At 41.2% G+C, this 23,950-nt stretch overlaps 1 long non-coding RNA gene across 1 annotated transcript; it reads right to left on the bottom strand.

Annotated features, from left to right (window-relative positions):
- Positions 1-2,951: 2,951 nt before the first annotated feature.
- On the bottom strand, positions 2,952-23,672 carry LOC120396390. The gene is made up of 3 exons (XR_005593093.1): positions 23,493-23,672; positions 4,665-4,798; positions 2,952-3,076 (listed from the first exon to the last, which is right to left on the bottom strand). It is a non-coding gene; the product is annotated as an uncharacterized LOC120396390 (long non-coding RNA).
- Positions 23,673-23,950: the final 278 nt, after the last annotated feature.

Genomic DNA, 23,950 nt, shown 5'->3' with positions numbered 1-23,950 from the left:
TGGGGCCGGGACTGTCTTTTGATTGTATGTACAGTGCTTAACTGCAGTGGGATTCTAATCCCAAATCAGGGCGCCTTCATGCTACCATAACACAAAGAATAAAGGACAATAAAAAGGTAACACTGTGAGTAAATTATTAGTAGGGGGTTGGACTAGATATACCCATCTCCTAGAACTGGAAGGGACCTTGAAAGGTCATTGAGTCCAGCCCACTGCGTTCACTAGCAGGACCAAGTACTGATTTTGCCCCAGATCCCTAGGTGGCCCCCTCAAGAACTGAACTCACAACCCTGAGTTTAGCAGGCCAATGCTCAAACCACTGAGCTATCCTTCCCCTCTTGAAGTCTCTTCCAACCCTAATCTTCTATGATTTCTGATAGGGCTCTTTCCAAGCAGAAAAGGCAGCACAATCCCTGTCTCACACAGCTCATAAATTCCACATAGCCACGAAGGCTGGGATTTTTAAAGAAGCCTGTGGGAGTTCAGGGCCCAACTCGCACTGAATGGGGCATCTAACTCCCTTAGGTTCCTTCAAAAATCCCATCCACACAAAGTAGAGGGAGAGGTACAATGGGTTAGTAAGGTGATCAAGTTTATGATCTATCACATCCTTGTACTAAGGAAGGGGGAAAGGGAAGAGAGCATGGGAGAAGGCTCAGGGAAATTTGTGTAGAGCCTCAAGCTCAACATAACAGTCTAGTGGCTTGAACACAGGACTGAGAGGTGGGAACCCCTCTGTTCTAATCCTAAACACAGACTCTCCTGCTGTGACCTTGAGCAAGTCCTTTCAGTGCCTTAGCTTCAATATCTCCATCTGAAAAGGAAGAAGTGCCTCCCAGTCAAGTATCCTATGCAGTGGACCTCAGTATCTTCTGGTCCACACACAGCCAGACCTGAAGAAGATATCCATAGCCATGATCCTGTGAAAATTTATGCATGTCTCTACACTGTATACTGAGTCTGGGCTCTGATTTGAGGTTTGAGCCCAATCCCTGCTTCCATCTACACACAAATCAGCCTGACTCGGGTCAGCAAGCACTCAGCACAATGGTCCTCAGATCCTGATAAAAGGAGTTGTCATAGGTTTTCTCCCCCACTTGGAGCTTTTGGGTTCCAAGATGGGGACCTGCATGAGCTCCTCTAAACTAATCCTAGTCTAGATCTGGTCCTGCTGCCACCAGTTACGTTTAAAGTGGATAACACACTGCCTGTTCCCCCAAACTCTCCCTGGGGAACACAGATTCAATCTCCCTGAATCTCAACACAAAGGGAAGCAGCCCACTTCCCCACTCCCTCTCTCTCCTAGCCTACTCTGGAGAGATACACACCGATTCAACTCCGTGAATCAAACCCAGGAGGAACTCACTCTTCCCCCCTCCCCTCTCCCTGAATTTCCACAAGAGAAGGAATTAACCAAGTCCAAAGAAAAGAGTTTATTAAAAGAACAAAAGAAAGTACACTATCTCTGTAATACCAGGATGGAACAATACACAGAGTCTAACCTATAAACCTGGAGAGAATTCCCCCTCCCCCTTCTTTCTCAGTAAAAGCAAAGTAACAGCAATCAGGAATAAAGAATTTATCCAGCAAAAACACAATTGCAAATGTAGAAATAAACTTATAATACTAGTACGCCTTTCTAATACTCACTAGACTGAATAGATGAAAAATACTGCAGAAACCTGGGAGGACTTGATTAAGATGTCTGGACTCCCTTAGCTCCCAAGAGAGACTCAACTCAAAACAAAGAACACAGAAAAAAAAACTTCCCTCCACAGAGATTTGAAATTATCTTGTCCCTGATTGGTCCTCTGGTCTGGTGTTCCTCAGGTACTGCTTGTTAACCCTTTACAGGTAAAAGAGACCTTAACCCTTAACTAACTGTTTATGACAGGAGTGGTCAGAGTTTGAGTCCTGCTGTGACGTGGGTCTAAGCCCTGTCATTTTGCAGTGTGGATGCAGTGCAAGGCACAGATCCTAGTCAGAAGGTCTGCGTAGTGCAGTATGGACACATTAGCATAGTGGTGAAACCAGAGTTCAGCAATCATAAGTCTAGGTTTAGAATGCAATGTGGACACTCAAGTGTTGGTTTGGAAAAACTGAGTCCACAAGCCTGAGTCCCACAGACCTGGGATTACAATGCAGTGTAGACATACCTTGCGAGGTAAACTTGCTTTACAGTGAAAATTTAAGAAGCTCAGTCTATTTAGATCATCAAAGAGAATGTTAACAGGTGACTTGGCCACATCTACAGGTCTTCTATGATGGGAAGATTTCTGATAGCAGCAGTCTTTCTAGTCTAGCAGACAACAGCATGAAACAGGCAGTTGTGGCTAGACAAACTCAAACTGGAAAATAAGGTGCAAATTTATAAGAGTGAGGGTTATTAACCACCAGAACAACATTCCAAGGGACTTAGTGGTTTCTCCATCACTAGAAGCCTTTCTGAATGACATGCTCTAGTTTGGTCAGAGCTTATTGAGCTTGATACAGGAATTACTGTGTGAAATTTATATAGCTAGTTTTATGCAAAAAAATTAGACTAGATGATCATAATGGTTTCTTCTGGCCCTGAATTCTTTTAACTTTATGCAAGTGAGAGTAGCCCCATTAATGTCAATGGGTTTGCTCCTGTAAGTAAAGTTACACGTCTAATATTTGCAGGATTGGGGCTCAAATCTATACGAGTTATCCCAACACCTGCCGTCTAAAACCTGGTGCCTCCATGAAGGCAATGAAGGAGACTGCCTTGAATGGCTCAGAATTTGGCTTGCACTACCATTCCAGAAGTCTTGTAATCATTAAACCACTTGGTTCTTAATGGAAAGCATTTCCTCTAAAGAGTAATGTGCCAGTGCCTCTTTTGCTCATTTGCATTTAGATGGCAAGTAGAAAATATTTTCTTTGCAGCATAGTCATCTCCCAGTTCTTCTCCATTTGAATATTTCTGCCCTAATTAATGTCACTTAGTGTGAAATATTATTCCGTATTCCGCACAGCAGTTGTAAATTATTTACTTGTAAAACATGTTGACTTTTCATGAGTTGTTTGTACAGTAAGCATTGCACCATCTAAACTGTAGGGGGAAAGAAAAATCAATCATTTATAATAATACTCAATAGGAGCTTTACCACATACATTATATCAATTTTTATGTCTTACACAAATAGCTGAAGCCATTACTTTGGATTTTTATTTTCTGAAGGGAATTAGAAATTCACTGGTACCTCCTGCTTCTCTTAATCTGCCTCAGAACTAACAATTCAAAGGTGTTTTGGAGATTGTTTTTTAAGTTGCTAATTACAACAGAAACACATTAATAAAATATTTTATAACACTATTCATTAAGAGTGCTATTTATAGGAAGTAAACATCTAATCTGAATTTAATTTAATGTGTCCAGTCTAAGCAACAATATAGCACCTAGCTAATCAAATAGTAGTCATATTTAAACGTATGGCATATTTCACCTATCCTACAGGGTTTACCTATAGGGAGTTAAAAAACACTGGATGCAGCTGATTTTCAATAAACTGGAACAAATTAATTTTGTTGTTTAAGGACGTACACATTTCCACACCTAGCAAAGGCTATGCTCACTTGAATATTAATTATTCTCCTCATAAAAACGTGAATGACATATTCACAGAGAACACATTTATAGCATCCGTCATACTCAGCTGTTTTATGTATCTTGCATATTTATGTCCCTTCAGTATTTCTGTACCTAGGGTAAAAATGACATCGCAAAGAGCAGAAGTGTATGTCTGTCAACTATAATGCCATGGATTAAGCCTTTCCCACAACACTGAGATGGTGGTATCCTGTGTGATGGATGATCTGCGTTCAGAGATGGATCTGAGGCAGTTTTCCATACTAACGCTAGGTCTGTCAGTCGCTTTGAGATATCTAAAATATTATCTAAAGCTTTGAGGTGAAGACTGTGGTCGACAATTCTGCTCCTCACGCACAGTGAGTCTTTTGATCACAAGGGTAAAGCTAGTCTGTTCAGGAGACAGAGTTTTTTGCGTGTGGGCGGGGGGTGGGGGGCGGAAGAGGCTGGTCCAAGTCTGTGAAACCAGGGACTAAGGATCATCACAAAACTCACCATCTTCCACTCCAAGTGCAATACATGCATCTGCAAGCTAGCCTGTTCGGTTCACAATATAAAAAGGCAAAGTCCTAGTTATTGGATATAGAGGGAGTCATGCTGGGAGTCACAGATCTGAATCTTAAAAAAACCAAACCAAAACAAAAAAAACTACCACACAGGGCTGAAGTTCAATTCAGGGGAGGGCAAACTGTATACCCAGTTATTTTATTTCAGAACAGCTTCAAAGTGTCACCAATGTAAAGCTTATCATTTAAATTATCATTAATGCAACTTTGAATATTGCTTCCTCATTTAGGGCCTTATATTTAATTAATTAGTACTACAAGACTCAACCAAAAGCAGGGAACATATTTTTGTTCTGTCTGTACAGCACCTAACACTGTGGAGTCCCTGATCCTATGTGCTCCAATGGTATAAATAATTAAATACGTACGTACATACATACATACATAAATTATAATGATGATTCTACGTAATACAGAATGAGAGACATTCTGTCATAGATTCTCAAAGGTACTGTGAAATCAGTGGGAGTTAGGCACCTACATACCTGTGAGTTTCTGAATCTCCCTACCTAGAAGATCTATCACCTCTGTATTCGAGACCACTGAAGTCATTGGGAATCTTTCCATTAAATCAACGGGCTTTGGATCAGACCCTAGCCACCAATCATGTTGTCAGCCACTATAATGCAAAGCGGAGGACAAGAAATAAATGAATTTAGACAAGAATCTTGAGTTATGATTGGGGTTTTTTATTCTATTAAAAAAGGTTTTGAAAACTATAAAGAAAGATTAGGGGAGACAAAGATTTTTGTTTTCCTCCCCACAAATAGGATGATTACTTTTCTTGTCAGAAGTAATTGTACTGTCAGAAAAGCCAAAGATGTTTCAGTCCTTTAACTGGCTTTGAAGAGAAAGATAATAACCATCAGCAGCCAGTTGTTGTTCTGGAAACATTCTAAAAATGGTAATACCTGATACAAAGAGAAAAGGCAATTCCACAGAACATCCGGTTTTAATTAAAGAACCTCCAAGGGCTATGTAAAATGTTTATTTAATTTTGAAGGATACATTCAGAAACATGTTGTTAGCACTGCTCTCCAGTGAGACAAGTGGGTGAGATAATATCTTTTACTGGACCACTTCTGTTGGTGAGACAAGCTTTTGTGCTTGAGCTCTTCTTCCGATCTGTGAAACATACTCAGTGTCACAGCTAAATACAAGGTGGAACAGATTGTTTAGCACAAGTAGTTAATGCATATTTTAAGGGAGACACTGAAACATTGTTATTTATACAATTGTACAATGGCTGCACTCTATACACCACTATAAATGTTCACATACCCTGAAATTAAAATATATACAATTTCTATAGTTTAAGAGAAAGATCTGCAGATCTCCAGATAGCACGGCTCTGAAGCTAGGAAAAACAAAGCCTTCCTTCCAAAAGTCTGAAATAGCTCACACATGCAAGGGTTTCATGATAATCAGAAGCTGCAATCTTTCACGGATTTTCTTTTCCCCTCTTGGTTTCCAGAATGGCCTGGGATGTGATGCTGTTACTGAAGTGTGTGGTATTAGTGTGCATGGCAAAGTGCCTTTTACACATGCACTCAGGGAGAAGGGAGAATAAAGGAAGGTTTGGGGCTTCCCTTTATTGTGCTGAACGATAAAGTAACATTGTAAAATTCAGCCCAACGAAACATTGCTATGGGAATTTCAGATACACCGCGTAGGCCTAGCTTGTCATTCTTGTTCACCTGTGTAACTCTGCTAAAGACAATGAGATGTCTTGCCTGAGTCTGGATTAGTCAAAGGATTGGGCCCTAAAATGGGCACACACTGGAGAAATATGCTGTTGTATAAGAGCAGTTTAAATTAATCTCCCATCCAGACTTCAGCCAGGAGACTGCTTAAGTGTATCTGGAGATGGATATGCAGAGTGCAAAAAAAGCTATTAGAGGGAAGCTATTAGAGAATCCTGTGCTCCTGTGCTGGAGGAGTCTACAGGAAATTAGGAAAGTCCTGAATTCTCCACTGTGGAGTGTTTTGCATGTGTCTCTTATATATCTGGTGCAGGTCACTGTCAGATACAAGATACTGGGCTAGATGGACCATTGGTCTGATTCAATATGGAAATTCCCACATCTCCTCAAATGACACCTTGCAATACAGAAATGAAACAGAATTTTGAATAGCCATCACTGCCCCTATTTACAAAATGCCATCACTGTCCCAGTACCATTTGACAGTCATGCTGCCTACAACTCATTTGACTGACTCGAAAAGAGCCCATTTCCTGACCAGGCATACAACAGAAGTGAACAAAGATTCTAGAGATGTCCTTATACAATCCTCACCACCATAGTTTCTCAACACCTTCCAGAAGTGCTTTAGGTGACATGACTAGTAAGAAAAATGCACTCACTTTGATGGCTTGATTGTGTTATTGAGCACTGGCCAATCCCTCCAACCCTCCCTGTAAATTTAGAATTTCTATCCCAGAACTCAGCCAAAGAACCTGCTCTTCTAGGCACACCTTCTCTCAGCTGGAGGAAACACCACCCCTGGTTATTTTATCTCCAAAGATCAGCAGCTGTGGAGGAAAATTTAGCCTGGATAATTCTCACAGTGAAGCTAAGCCAAGTTGAAAAATATACTGTCCATGTTTTCTATGGGTGCTTGTGTATACAGAATCAGTCCCAAAGGGACTTCAAAGAAAATAATGTGGCCATATCCTGCAGACTGGATGCTGGTAGAACTTCTACTGAGCTCATGGACTGAGTGAGGATGTTAGTCTACACAGGACTCTACCTGGGTCCATCTGGATAGAGGGATGGTACAGTATACAGGCACTGGCAAAAATACATAGATTTTTACCTGTGGAGTTGCACATGCCTGACAGATCCTTAATCACAAAAATGCTAGTGGATACTGCAATAGCAGTTACCAGTTTTTTCCTACTGATATACTGAGCCAAACTCCAAGGTACTTTCTTACTCAAGCAAAATCCTAATAAAGTGAGGGGGGAAAAGTTGTGGTGCCAGACACTTCACTCCTTCCAAGTTATGCTTGATGTAGAAATGGAGGGCCCTTAAGCCTCCTTTGAAACTCCGCTCTTCTCTGACCAGATCCCCACATAAGTTAGAACTGACCTCTAACTTATGCTTTGTGGCAACAGCCTTTTAGGGGCCATTTCATACTTGAATACAACCAAATTATGTGTTCCGGCCATGCTCCTCGCATCCCTGACATATATGTCTACATTCTCATTCAATTAGTGAAGAAGGGTGGACTAAAGCCATTCCACTTTCTAGATGCCACCTGGACAATCCCATCACAAACAGGGACTGGGTCCACTGGCTATGTGATCCCTTTAGCGTGACAGATTGGCAAAAATTAATGCAACACAGCACAGAATCCAAGAGTGCACCTCAGATAGTCACTCATCATTCTCAGGGCCCACCACTGCAACATTTCATCTGAACTCTGAGCAGAGTTAGGAAACACAGTGGTTAATAAATACACAACAGCCTACCTACCTAAAGCTTACAACCTTTATCACTAATGAATCAACGCCCTAGCATTTTAATGTGGGTCCCATTTTTGCAAGTGTCTACAGGACCAGCAAATAGACAGAAATTGGCCTATTCGACCCAGCTACTTTTATAACTGAATTATGAGTAAGCACATGAATCACATCACACAGAAGTTTATGGCATTTAGCATATGGAGAAGCCATTTGATATTTACCATTCAATTCAACTACTCTGTGTCAAAATGTTTATTATAAAACTTCAACACTAGGCAAAAATATAGAACCTGTGGCCCAAGATGAATCACCAATACTTTTAGTATTTTGATCAATACATGTGTCTCCATGAAATATGGTGGCAACAAAATCTGTGTTGTCTTGATATAATCATCAATGATACACTATGGTTCAGATATAAGCTTTTCATTTACTTGGAGCTTTAAGAAATGCCTTTGGATTCATGCTATAAGTTAACCTATTTTCTCTGTCACAACTGGTATACATTTAAAACAGCTATATATTCCCATTGAGACTTAAAACACCATTTGATCTAATTCTGCCTGACATTTTCCCCTCATCCAAAAAGGGGTTTGGAGAACCTAAGTGGCTGAAGTGTAATTAGCACTGAAACAAAAATTTCTGCCTGATGAATAACAGTTCAGGGTCCTCAAAAATTCATAAACAATGTCCCTATGAATATACAATTCAATCAGAATGACACTGAGTGGTTATTTTCATATTCTTATGCTGCACATTCCTACACTAATCTAAATGACATGATCAATAATTTAGAAATCAATTTCAGCTACAGTATGTCCAGTTTACGATTTATGTATAAACATCATCAAAGGTACTTGAGCTTCCTATTATAGCCCAGTTAATTGATCAGAAGACAGAGTAATGCATTAACCTATGAAATGTCACAGTATTCTGATCTATTGTAGGTATTAAGAGGTAATGGCATGTTGAAGTATAGTAGGACTATGAACTATAAAGAAAATAGACAGAAAAAAGTGATTTCCTTTTGCAGTGGAAAGTAAATATTTGAGATAACAGAAACTGGTCAAACGGTGGGCAAAAGATCCCATTTAGAAAAAAAAGCTTATTCATAAACATTCTTCAATACATGAAGTAAATAAAAACAAAGAAGATTGCTCTTGTGGTAAAGGCTGCAGATTGGGGCTCTCAGGATCTGGCTTCCATTCCTGGCTCTGCCACAGACTTCCCATGTGACCCCAGGCAGGTCACTTAGCCTCTCTGTGTCTCAATTTCCCCCAAAACACACCTGTAAAACTGGGATAATATGACTTCCTCTTCCCATTTTTTTGGTCTTTGTCTATTTAGATAATAAGCTCTTCAAGGAAACTATGTGGTTGCTCATTGCCTAGATCAATGAGACCCCGATGTTGTCTGGAGCCTGTATGTGCCAAAACAAATAGTAATGTCATCTTGGTCTCTGGGGAAGGGACATGGATAATTCATGCTCTGTGAAGTACTGATTAAATCTTTATAATAATAAAAACCATTTTAATAATTCATCTCAAATTCTCAATCCCTTTGCTATGTTTGATTTATTTCATTCTAAAATGTTTTGCAAAGGACCCTTATATGGGATATAGCTGCGCTTATATATACAGTATCTGTGCACTGCAGAAGTGACATCTTAGAACCCCTGTTCTAACCTGGTATCATAAGTGCCCATTGCTCAGCACCCACTGGCAGCCCTGCAGGTCAGCGCCTCCCCTTGCCTCCCACCTGCTGTGATCAGCTGTTCCGTGGCATGGAAGAATTGCTGGGGGGGAGGGGAGGAGAAGAGTGGGGCGGGGCAGGACAGGAAGAGGCGTGGGAAGGGAGCAAAAAGAGGCAGGGTGGGAGCTTGGAGGAAGGGGTGAAGTGGGGGTGGGAAGGGGGGGTAGGGGCTTGGAGGAAGGGGTGGAGTGTAATGTAGACATACCGTGAGTTCTTTTAATAGGTTCTTGTGAGGCACTTTGTTACAGGATTTCAGACAGTCTGAATAAATTATGTTTTCCGGGTCTCCTCTAGCCACTCTTATATGAACTTGCTCAAAAAACTTCCACCGGATTAGAAAGAAGTGATTCTTGTGTGCAGAAGCAGTCTAGCATGTGTTGTCCCAATAGATTGATAGATTCCAAGAAGGGACCATTGTGATCATCCTGTCTGACCTCCTGTCAGGCCATAGAACTTCCCCAAAATAATTCCTACAACAGATCTTTTACTTAAAAAAAAAAAATCCAATCTTGATTTTAATCTAGCTATGATGCCAAGTTGAACATAAGATGGTGTTAAACAAGTACAAATTATTAGGCTCTTCACAATGGATGGGGATTTATACAAGTCACAATCAGATAAGATTGTGCAGGAGGATTGAGGGTCATCAAACTGTCTGGGGGTATGTCTATACTACCCATCAGATCGGCGGGCAGCGATCGATCCAGTGGGGGTCAATTTATCGCGTCTAGTCTAGATGCAATAAATCTACCCCCGAGCACTCTCCTGTCGACTCCTGTACTCCACCACCACGAGAGGTGCAGGCTGAGTTGATGGGGGAGCGGCAGCAGTCGACTCACTGTAGTGAAGACATTGTGGTGAGTAGGTCTAAGTACATCGACTTCAGCTATGTTATTAACGTAGCTGAAGTTGCGTAACTTAGATCGATCCCCCCACACAGTGTAGACCAAGGCTAGGTCTAAGATAATAACCCATATGTCTTTGCATGTCCTATTCACCCCTGATTTTTTACATAAACCATTGAGGCCCTATATTTTACTTGCCTTCTTCCTTTAATGAGTTATCTAGTTACGTCTATAGTTTGGCCTTCAGCTGACACTTTGCCTTACAGGCCTCAAAAAAAAAAAAAGGACAGCTTCATCTGTGTGTCATCTAATAAAATCCAGCAATTTACAAGTTACTAAAAGTGATATTTCAATCAAACCAGAAGAAAAGATCAGTACCAACAGCTGCGGCACTGAAGGGAAGTTGAAAGCCATTATATGATTTACCAAGCATCAGTGAGCAAGCTACAACCCTCAGTTATTCCATTCAAGCAGATGATTTTTTTCTGTTAAAAAAGCCACTGCTTCATCGCTGATGACCCACAAATGACTTTTTATTTTATTTTTTGCTTTTATTCCCTTCCTGCATATTTACAAGCCAAAAATGAGATGGGGGTAAAAAGTCAAAGACCATATCTAAACCATCCAGGGAATAGTAGAGCTACTGTAGGATTAAGTGAGCATTCAGCGGGTCTATTCTAGTTAATGGCTGCTTGCCACTTCCATCCTGAGCCCTGCTATCAGGGGTTAGTGCTCTGCTGTTTTAATTGGTATTGGACTGAAATTTGGCATACGATTACCAAACACAGGTAGATTTTGTATCCAAAAGGAACCTGTTGATGATCATGGCCTGGTCGTGCAAAGACTTACAGATAAGCTTAACTTTAAACATGGAAATAGTCCCACTGTAGTCTATGGGAATACTCACATTTAAAGCTGTGTGCATGTCTTTGCAGAATTGGGATTTTTAAAGTGTTACATTTTAATATTCTGGTCATTCTGGATTGTGGTTTTCTAGAAAATACTTCATGATCAGGGCTCCATTGTACTAGGCACAGTTTCTGCACTGACAAGCGTACAAATTACAATCTAAATGGAAAATACCTAGAGTAGGCAAAAAGTAGTATTCCTATTTCCCCTTTTAGAGGTCAAGAAACAGAGACATACAAAGATTAAGTGACTTATCCAAGGTCACCCACTAAGTCGTTGGCAGAGCTCAGATCCTGAGAGTAGAGTCCTGTGTTCATCACAAAATAACATGAAATAAAACAACCTATAAAAGGAAAAACTTGCCCTGCAGTGGTGACTCCTGCAGCTCCTGTTCCACAGGGCTGGGCCGGGCTCTCTGTTTTGGTGATTCAGCCTAGTACCTGTTACCTATTGCGTGTTGCAGTCTGCAAGGTGCTGAATCATTAATGTCAGGTATTAATTCTGATAAGCTGGGGTTAGTCTTTTCCTTGCAAGCAATCCACAGAGGATCAATATATAAAAAAATATATATGTAATATTACTTGGCTTGCAAGACTAATTTTATTTCTCTACCTGTCATTTAAGACGACATAAGTCCCTAATGATGCTGGTGACAAGAAGTGAAATGCTAGAAACAGGAACCTTTTCTAGTTCACTGAAAATAATTCAGTCGATATCTTGTTTTTTTACAAGTGGCAATTTTCCAGAATAGGCAGTAAAATTAACCTAGAGCAAAATGCCATCCTGCAATTGCTTACACAGTTATAAAATACCAATTTATTTTGTTTGTTCTTTGTAGTTAAGCTAATCTTATTAATGCAGTGTATACATCCACCATATGAGCAAAAGTAAAGGATCTGACCACATACAATTTTCTGTCTTCCAAGTGGCCTTGAATTAATTTCACCACAGACAGGTAATAACATTTTTGAGAAAGATGGAATAATAAAGGCAGTTAATAAAACTGAGCTGTGTTCAGAATAAGTTCACCAAAGAAAACTGAGCCACAGCTCAATAAGATCTTTAAAATGGGGAAAAGGCAGCACTCGGAAGATGCCCCTCTATTGTCCCATGGAGTCTTTAAAAAAAATGGAGCTCCATTTTTCTTCCCGTAGCAGCCGCATTGTCCCTCTCTCTGTCCATTTATTTAGAACAGAGGATGTGACATGAAAAGTGATTTCAGTGTTAGTTAGATGCTTTGTAATATGAATAATCTCCCAAGCCCTCTTGATTCAAAGCCCTTTTTGCAGTTAAGCAACACAGCTTGAAATTTAAATTTTGAACAGCATTTCACAGAGCACGGGGGAGTCACAAAGAATCATTTTTGAGAATGTAACTTGAAGAGAATCATGATCTGTTTACGGAAATTCCATGAACAGACAAAGAAGTGAATTATTTCCTCGCCTTTAAGAGCCAGCTTGGGAGATTGCTCATATGGAAGAACTGCTGGGAAGCATGTTAAATTATTCAAATACTTTGTCACTGCCACTTGAAATAAGTCTCTTTCTCCAACAGATTCCTTTCTTATCGATAAAGAGACCTGCATCTTAGCTTCTAAAAGTAGAAAAAAACACTTCCATGCCCATGCAAAGAAACAAAGTCTAGCTTTGAAGCCAGGACTCTCCTACTGTGCAAGTCGCCATGCTCCCAACACATCCAGGGGAGACACCAACAGAGAAAAAAGTGAAATTCCCTGCAAGTGCAAATCGATTCAGTTCCATTGACTTCCATGGAGTTTGGCCCAATTACACCAATAAAGAATGTGTGTGTTAGCCAGGTTGGGAGGGGAAGGATGTCTACAGTGCATTCAGCTAAAGGTGAGCCAGCTTTTGTTAACAATATGGATCTCTATTACACCAGAGTAATGGACCTCAGTAGATTTCCTCTGAATTTGAAGTGGTAGAACTGAGATCAAAATCTCTTTATCAGAAAGTGGCTTTCGTTATCCTCCCAGGCTCATAAACCGAACCTTTACCATATAACATACTCAGGGAAGTCACCATCTCATACCATTTATATGTAAGCATCAGAATCATTTCCTGTCCCAATTACACATTCAAAAGGAGGAAAGATTCACTCGCTATACCAAGTACACATTGCCTGCCATTTCTTCAGGACTGCAGCGGCAGATTCAACAGCCACTCTGTCATATGCAGCACTCACCCAGGTATTTGAAATGTGTGCTGGATCAAATGTCCTATTCTGTAAATTTAATTACAGTACTTAGCAGAGGAAATTGCCTGCTGGATTATCCTATCCAGAATCCTCAACAAGAAGTTGAGTGTCTCTGTGAAAGTTATGAAACAAGGACAGGAACACGCAACATTTTGAAGATGGCATAATCATGAACTACTTCTTGCCTATTCTATAAGTAGATTGGAAAAACAGGTACTGAAATATATGGTGACTGACACCTCTCCAATAATAGATCTGTCAAGACATATATTTTCAAGGGAGAGTTTTTCTGCAAGCATTTATGGGATTAATCACAACTATGGTTGTATACGACCACATAAAACATCAATCATTAGCATCAGCCAATAGAGAGCTTATTGTTTTAGCAGAACAGAGAATCCATCAGTACTGAGAAATAAATGGATCACTGGATTTCGATGTCTTAGGACCCAGTGAGCTAGATACAACAAGCATGTCTGGAAATCTAAAGCTTCTGTCTAATTCTGTCAGCCCATACCGGACAGACTGCACCTGATTGTCTCTGATCCAAATTAAGTAATCCCAGGCCAAACTAGTATTTGGTTGGGAGACCACCTGGGAATCTTGGGGGCCCTCGTCCAGGAGAGCTAAGTATAAACAATGAAAGAAAATGTAAAAAACTTCCACATTTTACTTTGCCTTCTATTCTTCCTTCATTCTCCCCTAGCCATGTCTTCGGTTTTCTCTTGGCTTTGTCCTTCAGCCATGTTGCCATTACTGAGAAAGCCAACTTTAATAAGTTCTCTGATCAGCTCAGATGAGCTCACACAAATTAGGATAATGCCCTAGACACTGTAGGATCAGTTCTGCCCTGTTTCTGAACTGCACCAGAATTTAGACTCTTTGTACCACTCAATCAGGATAAAATAAACTATAGGGGAGAATTCAGATCCCTGAGATTATCAGAACTGAGTTTGAGAGTGATGCCATAGCATGAAACCTCACGTCAGGGCCGGGTCATGGGTAGCCTCTGGGCCCAGAGTGAGCTGCTCAGTAGTGGGGCCGGGCCAGATCAAAGCCATGAAGTCAGAGTCTGTCACCAAATTGAGAGCATGCAGTGAGAATGGGGTTTGGGCTGGGCCACAGTCTTCTAGCAATGTTTTTAAGTTAGAGACAGTAAACTTGGATCAGGATTGGGAGTCAAGCAGAGGTCAAGATCCAGGAGTCCAGGATCAGGGTGAGTCACAGCAGGACCGGAGGTCTAAAACAGAAGCACGCCAGAGGTCTGTGTTGCTCAAACAACTCCCAGAAATGGATTCCTGGTTTATATGGGGAGAGCCAGCCAATCAGAGAATCACAGAGGGCTGTCATTCATGCTGCCTGGGCCCATGGTAGTAAAGAGGAAGCAGTGCCAGCTTTGGACCCTGCAAACCCCAGTTCTAGCTAGGCCTGTGGGTTTTTACATCTCACAAGCTTTCAGCTATTACCTCCTCTCACAGAAAGATGGGAAATAACATGAGACTAACCTTCACTGTGACATCTAAACACGCCCCCTCTTCCCCTAGAGCCAAGACAGGACATTTGACATTTAACATTACTAATAGTGGTTGGTTTTGCCTTTCACAAACCCCAACTCCCAACACAACAACTTGAAGCCATGACTGATTACATCTGTTTAACATGCAGAAGAATTTTTCTGATTGCAAAGGGAAGATAGATCATTCATCCCACCTCTTCCCTTTCTCTCCCCCATGCTCACAAGAACCTGTTTCATTATCTGGTAGGTCCTATGGTATGGGTGCACCCTGGAGCCTTCTACTTCAGCTGGTTCTGAAAGCTCTTGACTCCTCCCAATTCAACTGAGATACTTTGGTTAATTCATAGAATCATAGAATTTCAGGGTTGGAAGGGACCTCAGGAGATCATCTAGTCCAACCCCCAGCTCAAAGCAGGACCAATCCCCAGAAATATTTTTGCCCCAGATCCCTAAATGGCCCCCTCAAGGATTGAACTCACAACCCTGGGTTTCGCAGGGCAATGCTCAAACCACTGAGCTATCGCCTCCTCACAAACCTGAATTTGACTACTTTACCCAGCATCTGTTTGCAAGGTCAAAGCCCCACATGAACCTTTGAAATGAGTGGGTTTGGTGATCTAAGCCCAGTTTTGAATGCAAAAGTATCCACATAACAAAAGACCATCCACATCAGGATTATGATAATAGGCAGACTTGATGGTAATCTCAGGAGAGGGCCAGGAACTCAACGGTACATGTGGACATATCTTCTCCCTCTTGGCGATGGTCCTTCAAGTCACACCAGAGTGTCATTATCAACACAGTGGAGATCTAGGCTACTGGATTAGAAGTCAGGACACCTGGTTTCCAGAGTCCTAGCCACAAAGCATTTAAATGGGTGCTTACATCCATCCCTATTCAATAAGGCACTTCAGCACAGGCTTAAAGTGAACAGATGTTTTATGCCCCATTGCAATGACTCAAACACGTGCTTCCTTACTTTTCTGAATAGGGACGCACTTCTGACCTGGAGAGACTATCTCAGGGGTTCTCAAACTGGGGGTTGGGACCCCTCAGGGGGTCACTAGGTTATTACAGGGGGGTCATGAGCCATCAGCCTCCACCCCAAACCCCACTTTGCCTCCAGCATTTATAATGGTGTTAAATATATAAGCAAGTGTTTTTAATTTATAGGGGGAGGGGTGTCGCACTCAGAGGCTTGCTATGTGAAAGGGGGCACCAGTAGAATAGTTTGAGAACCACTGCTCTATCTCCAACTTTGCCATTAGCTCCCTGTGTGACCTTGGGCAAGGCACTGCCTCGCTCTGTGCCTCAGTTTCCCCATCTCCAAAATGGTGACAATGTTGCTTACTTTCCTAGTGAGCATTTTGAGATCTACAGCTGAATATTATAATCAGTAGTCATTATTACAGAATCTGTAAAACACAGATCTACAGAGAGAATTTCATATTACAGGGCTCTCAAACTGAATCTTCAGCTAGTAGCTGAAGTCTCTTAAATTATTTTTCTGTAATTATATAAAAAATTGAGTAATCTAGAAGGCTTTTTTGCTAAATTCTGAATCTCCAGAAAACTTCATTCAGCAGCAGCAAGCAGCAGTTTCACTTATGGCTTCCAATTGAGATAACATCACACATTGATCTTAACTCATACAAGTAAATATGAGTAGACATGTTTATATCAAAAGCAATGAATTGTACCTCTCAAACCATATAACTTGAAAGAGAGTTTGGCGTCTCAGAAAGGAAAATTAAATTTATCATGCTATTAACTTAAAAGATAGAAAAAAGATCTTATTGCTAAGTTGCCAACTTTGATCTTTCTGAATTGGTCAGAAATACATCTTTCAAAGCAAAATTAAATATTTATTTTGTGTATATGCGCATGCTTTTAGCAGGCTTTTTTATTTCCCTCTTTTAGTCTAGCTCGTTTCCAACAATTTACTGCTATCTCAGGATTGCTGAATAGAGAGCACAATATAAAAATTGCAGTGGTTTAAGCAAATGCTCAAGAATTAACTGCTCAATATTTCTGAATTCTGTATGCTTTCTGTTTCACCTGTGGCCTGAATGTGCTGAACTGAAAAGACTGAGCCAATGCCTGTGCAAAGAGGTCTGCTCTCCACAGGTGCCCCCTAGTGCCCAGGTGATGCTGCAACAGGTGCTCTTCCATGACACCCCCCTGGCTGGGCCATATGTGTGTCTGTCCCTTCTGGCGTACGTAAAGAGTCCGCTGCTCAGCAAGGTGCTTCAGGCTTCACCAAGTCAAAACCCCACCATGGGGACTTTCTGGGATATGGGGGTCTTCCTAGTCCTGAGTCTCTGGTATGTGGGAAAGACTTTTTGCCCTTAGCCCCTTCAGGGCAGGGGAATCCAGGCCCACCCTCCCCACTGGGTTCAGATCCAGGATCCAAAGGTAGGCAGCTGAATCCTGCACCCTTGAGTACTATGCAACTGCCTCCCGGGATCATTTCCTACCAGCCTCCCCACACAGGAGGGAAAAGCAAAGACATGCAAACAAAATACAGCAAAGATGAAATCTCCAATTTTGCAAACATCTAGAGTCCTTTCCCCTTGGCATGTCGGTAGACCATCAATAGTCATAGACTTATAGACTTTAAGGTCAGAAGGGACCATTAGGATCATTTAGTCTGACCTCCTGCACAATGCAGGCCATACAATCTCACCCATCCACTTCTATAACAAACCCTTAACCTATGTCTGAGTTATTGAAGTCCTCAAATTGTGGTTTGAAGACCTCAAGCTGCAGAGAATCCTCCAGCAAGTGACCCGTGACCCATGCTGCAGAGGCCCTGCTACCTGAGTGTCCCACCACTGTCCTCTGGCAGAACTCCAGTATGTATTCTGCAGACCTCCACTGCCTGCCTGCCAGTGAGCTACTCTGCTCCCCTTTTAAACTCCTACTCTAGCCTCTGCATTCATTGAGGGTGTGGTGAGATGGAGACATCTGGGCCCAGAGCAGCTCCTTAACCCCTTCCTTTCCGGTGTGAAGTTTGTACCCCATCACACCCTGGTACATACCAACCTCTTTCTAATGTGTACAGCACCACTCGATTGCCCTGTGGACCAACTTTCCTCCCATACGTCACCATGCAGTCCACGCCTCTTCCCACTCTTCATTACGTAACATTGCTGCAGCAACCAAAGCAATTCTACCCACAGAAAAGCAAAGTATGTATAATGTGATCTGTAAACAAGCTAGGATTCCATAACCAGCCAGCTCTCCATAGATCATCACCAGTAGTGGGCTAAGGACCAGTTTGGGAACTCCTAGTATAATCAGAACTCCGCAGAATGTTGATGATCAAGTAGCCAACCCTGTTGAATTATGGTGATGTTACTCTTCTAGAATCTTTTACTTCAAGCTAACTCTTTTTTTCAGTATTATTTACTTAAAACGTCTTAAGGTGCTTTACATAAAAATAAGGCAAAGTTGGGCACTTAAACATATTATATATATATATATACACACACACACACACACACACACACACACACACACACACACTATATATGTTTGTTTAAGTGCCCAACTTTGAGCACCCAGGATTGCCTTATTTGTGTGTGTGTGTGTATATATAAGATAAGCAAAGTAAGAAAAATGCTTCTTAAGAACCTATTAAAGGATATTTACTTTGTATATTTTGACATGCGATGTTGACAATTTCTGGTTTAACAGTTATAAAGCTTTAACTTTTTGAACCTCAACATCTACTGTCATTAAATATTTTTTTATCCAACCCATCCTGTTGTCTGCCCCTCCATAATTTCCCACAACTGTGAAAATTTAAATAAAAATTGAAATATGCTTAAAAATAATCATTGATAATATCCATCAAAATGATAATAAATAAATACAAAATGAATTCTGCCAACCCTATGTCTAACCATAAGGAGATCAACTTAAAGGAACTCATGCATCCGGAATGTATCGTCCGTGCAACAGTGCCCTGGTCCAGGAGTGCATGTCCAACCCAGAGCAACTTTTCTAAGGTTGACCCTTGAAGGGAGTTGATTCCCAGGCTGCCAAGTGACAGGATTATAAAGGTATAAGGAGAAGTGAGTAGCTAAGGTAGAAGGAAAAAGACCAGAGAGAAGTTGGTTCTCTGTAGGTTCCAGGCAGAAGGTATGGGGAAAGAAACCTAAAAGGAGCAAGAACTTATTCAGGAAGAAACTGTAGCTAGGGAGGAGTCTAAAATACTGAGAATAGAGCCATGTGAATAACTTATTTTTCAGTTAATTAATTTGGGGTCAAATAGAATGTTCCATTCGAACTGAAAGGTTTCCTTTGTTTTGAGGGGGATTTTAATTTATTTTTTTTAAACAACATCAAAGCAAAATTGTACAAGAGAAGTCACTTCAAATTAAAAAATCAAAACATTTTGGTCTGGAAATATCAAAAATAAATATTTTTATTTTTTTCCCCAGATTTTTTTCTTTATTCAACCTAAACAATTGGGCAAATTACAAATTTGCAAAATGTTTCCATCGATCTAAATCTGCATTTCTCAGTGAAAAAAAAGTTTTGTCTGGAAAATTTCACCCAGCTCTAACTGGAAAGCCCTGAAAAGCAGGGGTTTTGGGGAGGTTGAAGCCCTGTTAAAAGCTGGGGTGGCTCTAGGTATTTTGCCGCCCCAAGCACGGCAGGCAGGCTGCCTTTGGCGGCTTGCCTGCGGGAGGTCCACAGTCCAATGGATTTGGCGGCACACCTGCGGGAGGTCCACCAAAGCCACAGAACCAGCGGACCCTCCACAGGCATGCCGCCGAAGGCAACCTGCCTGCCGCCCTCGCGACGACCAGCAGAGCACCCCCTGTGGCTTGCCACCCCAGGCACGCGGTTGGCGTGCTGGTGCCTGGAGCCGCCTGTGGTTAAAAGACTCTTGAGCGGGGTAAAGAGTTGAAAGGACTCGTGGGCCCTAGGGAAAGGGATAGAAAGTTTTGTGTGAGTGTTCTTCTATGTGAATAAACGAGACCCCAGGATGGAAGAGTTAACGCAACAGTGCCAATAGTGTAATAACTTGATTGGGAAGAAGGTAAATCAGCGCCATATTGGGCAAGCCACAGGCAATGTAAAGCCCAGTTCTGCATCAACTTCAAACTGCTCATAAACAGTGGAGAGCTACTACGCTTTACTTGAGCAGCTTGCATGTATCACCTTGACTTTTCATGTATTGCAATTATTTTCTTTTGCTATATAAAAAAGGAATCAGTTCTACATGTCTCAGTAGGTTCAGCCACCCCCTCTAAATATTTTTTCTTCTACTGTACTGATGATTATATATTTCTGATCAGCTGTGATTTCATGCAATATGCTTCAATTTGCTAATCTGTCAGCCAAAGTGAAATACCCCCTCCTAACTGCCACACAGGCAAGTAATGAAGCTTCTCTCTCTTTTTTCTCCTGCACAAGTAATTTATACGGATGCCTGGTATTGCCAATGAGAAATCCTCTTTCCTAGTGAACATTAACCTGTAGTATAGATGGAATAGCACTGTAACTAAATGGCCCAGACTGGCCAAGAGTATTAAACTACTCACAGGAAACATCAAAATACCCACCAGTGATCAGGTAAATAAATCAGGTTGCCTGGGAACTCAGAAATTTGAAGCAGAGTCTTTGGAACACTGATACAGGTTCAAATGACGTCTAAGAATTCAAGGATTCAAGGCCTACAGTCCTACATACTAGGTTATTAGCAATGAAGAAAGAAAGAAACAAAGAAAGAAACACAAGCAGGAACTGGCCATGTCTCCAAAATGATTCAATTCCTAGCAACCCTTATTATATTGCTTAAAATAGTCCTCTTCCCCAGAACTTGCCCACAAAGTGCCTTCCCTCTTGTAATTCTCTTATTGTATATTCTGGAGAGGATTCTCCACTTGCCCTGCCCTGAAATGAATAGCAGCACATTACATACTTCAACTATTGATTTGACAGTATCTTCACAAGTCTTGTGGAATGGACAAATTCAGATGCAGTGTTGCCTAATGGTTTCATCACTGGATTGGAACGTGGGAGACCAGCATTCTATTCCTTGCCTGTCCTGCTGGGTGACCTTGGGTAAGTTGTGTCCTCTCCCCATGCCTCTTCCCATCCATATAACTAGGGATGATGATACTGACCTCTTTTGTAAGGCACTTTGAGATCTACTGGTGCAAAGAACTATATAAGAGCTAGGGATGATAATGGAGGATGATGCAGACTTCAAATCCCACCTGTCCTTCTAAATTCGGGAAGGGGTTGAATTGAGGGGCATCATCTAGCCCAGGGGTCCCCAAGCGACGTCATCGAGAGGCATTGCCACCGAAATGCCACAGAAATTCGGCAGCATTTCGGCGGATGCTCCACTGCCACCACGGTCGTTCGTCCAGCGCCCGTCAGATGAAAAGGTTGGGGACCACTGATCTAGCCCATGTCTAACCCTTTATTTGAAATATAAGCTTATGTGGCCACTCAGAGTCCCTAACACAGTGAAACAACAGCCACTGAGCCAAGCTTTGCATGTAATTGAGAACAAGGAACTACAGTGTTTGGCCCGTGAAGCTGGCTTTGATTAGGTGTTTTGGTTTGTTTTTTATTTTTAATTTAAATAACCGTTTTTATGCCTACAGCGCACCATTCAACTTGTTCCATTCATCTTGGGTACGTCAATTACATCACGGGGGAAGCTACTCAACAGTTTCTTTCTGGACATGTTTAAAAATTATTTCACTGGAAACACATTTCAGATCGGGAAAAATGTTTAACAGGGGGAAAAAAGGATAGATAAAGGCTATAGACAATCTAGTGAAAACGCTGCTTGCGTAGCTCATGGCTATTTCCCCAGTATTTATTTTATTTTGAAAAGAAAATAAAATTAAAGTCATGGATTAGTGTTAAAAAAATTCTCAAGTACTGAAAGGTGGTTTAAAATTCATTTTGCCTGAAGCCTGCATCTTATTGATATTTGAAAATGTCATTCAAGATTTGCAGAACACTCATGAAAATATGTGAACAGCAACTTTGCCATACTGGAGAAAGTTACCTTAAATAAAGCATTAGGGCATGACTTTGATTAGATGAGAAAAATATATCCCTCCACAATAATTAAGGCTAGGGCATTTCTTTAGTTCAAATAAGCACATGCAATAAGTTTATTTTGCTTCTAAAATATGTGGCCCAATTCTCCCTCAGCAATGCAGAAAGCTGCTGCTGTTATGCAAGGATGTGGGGATGTGGCTGGCTGCAGAGACCAAAGGTCATCATCCATCTGCAGGGAGCAGAACAGACTTTGGCAGGCTGCAGCTTATAGCAGCTCTAATTGCTGTTATGTAAATAAAACAAATTAATTGTTAAATATAAATAACAGTACACACAGGGTACAAGTAACTACCAGTGAAGTATCTTGCATAGCAAAGAATCAGATCTCTGGATGTATTGGCCTCACAGGCAGCATGGTATTTCCAGCTGCCATGGGGATGCAACGATATGGACTTACCGTTACATTATTCAGTCACTAGATATCTCTGTGTGATGTGTGCAGTGTTCCAGAGAGGGTGTATTGCCTGGTAAACCAGGGAGACAAAACTGGAACATGAGCTATGTAGAAGCTTGTTTGCTTGTGTCTTTAGGGTGAAGTTTTTCTATAGAATAGATTATTCCTGTTCAAGATGGACTCTGAGAACATATATCAATATATGACCTATGTTTTGGAGAATATGAGAAATGACAAATGTGGGACTCACTCCAGATAATTCCTTACTGGTTGCCTACTGCTTGCCAGCTATGATAGCACCCTCCCTTTATCTATTTATGAGACGCTGCAACTTTATCCTCACATCATCTCTGAAGAAAGTGTTATCAGTATGCTCATACTGTAGACTGGGAAACAGAGGCACAGAGAATAGGGGAGAGATTTGCCTAAAGTCAGAGATGGCATCATGTAAGCCAGATTCCATTCCAGAATAAGCAGTCTAGGGTTCTTCGATCTAGATCTACATGGGAATTTTTTGCCGAATTGTCTTCCCCCTCCCTTAAGAAAATGCCAGTTCAGCAAAAGAGAAACTTTCTCAGGACCAGGATGGAATTTCTGGTCAAAACCAAAGAAAACAATATCCCAAAATATCCAATACCAGGTGGTTAGGACATTTACCTGAGATGTGGGAAACTCAGGTTCAAGTCTAGTGTCCTAACCACCAGGCCAGTTTGGATGGTTGGTCAGTTGGTCTCTCTCAAGAAGAGTCTTGGTTTCACTTCGATGTGCAAACAAATTTGAAGCCTCATTTTTTTTCACAAAACAGAGTTCTTGTTTTCTAGCCACCCCTACCTCCTTACCAGGGAGAGAGATCTGAGCATGAGGAAGTCCTGAGACCTAGTCCCATCTCTGACACTGGCTATCTATAGCTTTGGGCAAATTCTTTGTGGCTCATTTTCCTCTCTAATAAGAACGATAAGTGAAGGGCATTAACCAAAATCCCAGATACAAACACCTCCAAATCTTCTGAGGAAGCCTGAATCGAGATGACAGCCTGGGCCCATCTCTACTACTGATAATACTTACCTACCGCACAGTTAGATCTACACACAAATCATTAGACTGTTTACTTACCACCAATAATACTTTCATTCAAGCACCCCAAAGTGCTTTCTAAACACTAAATTATTATTAAACTGAAGGAACATGCTAGACCAGAAGAATTCCTGGCATCCTTTCTGATAGCAGAGTACTGGCATACTAAGATTTTGCTGTTTTACTTCAGCAAAGCTTCCTTATTTTGTTCCATCTTTACTGCTGTGCTTAAGGAAAGTACAAGTTGCTATGGCGATATATATCTCCATGGCAATATGATACATCACAGGTCAGTGTGGACTCAGAACATGAAATGTGATCCCATTGGAACTGGTGAAGAACAAACTACAAATTTTAATTTAAAAAACCAAAACAAAACAAAAAAACAAACAGATCACAGTATGTATTGGACTCTGGTTTAAAGGTAAGTCCAGCAGAAGGAGCAGGATAAAATAAACTAGCAATTGAAAAGGCTAAAAGGAAAAGAAAGCAAAGAA

Source organism: Mauremys reevesii, linkage group 2 (assembly GCF_016161935.1).
Source record: "Mauremys reevesii isolate NIE-2019 linkage group 2, ASM1616193v1, whole genome shotgun sequence".
Classification (NCBI taxonomy): Eukaryota; Metazoa; Chordata; order Testudines; family Geoemydidae; genus Mauremys; species Mauremys reevesii.
The sequence above is the reverse complement of the archived record's forward strand: the minus strand, read 5'-3'. Positions and strand labels throughout refer to the sequence as shown.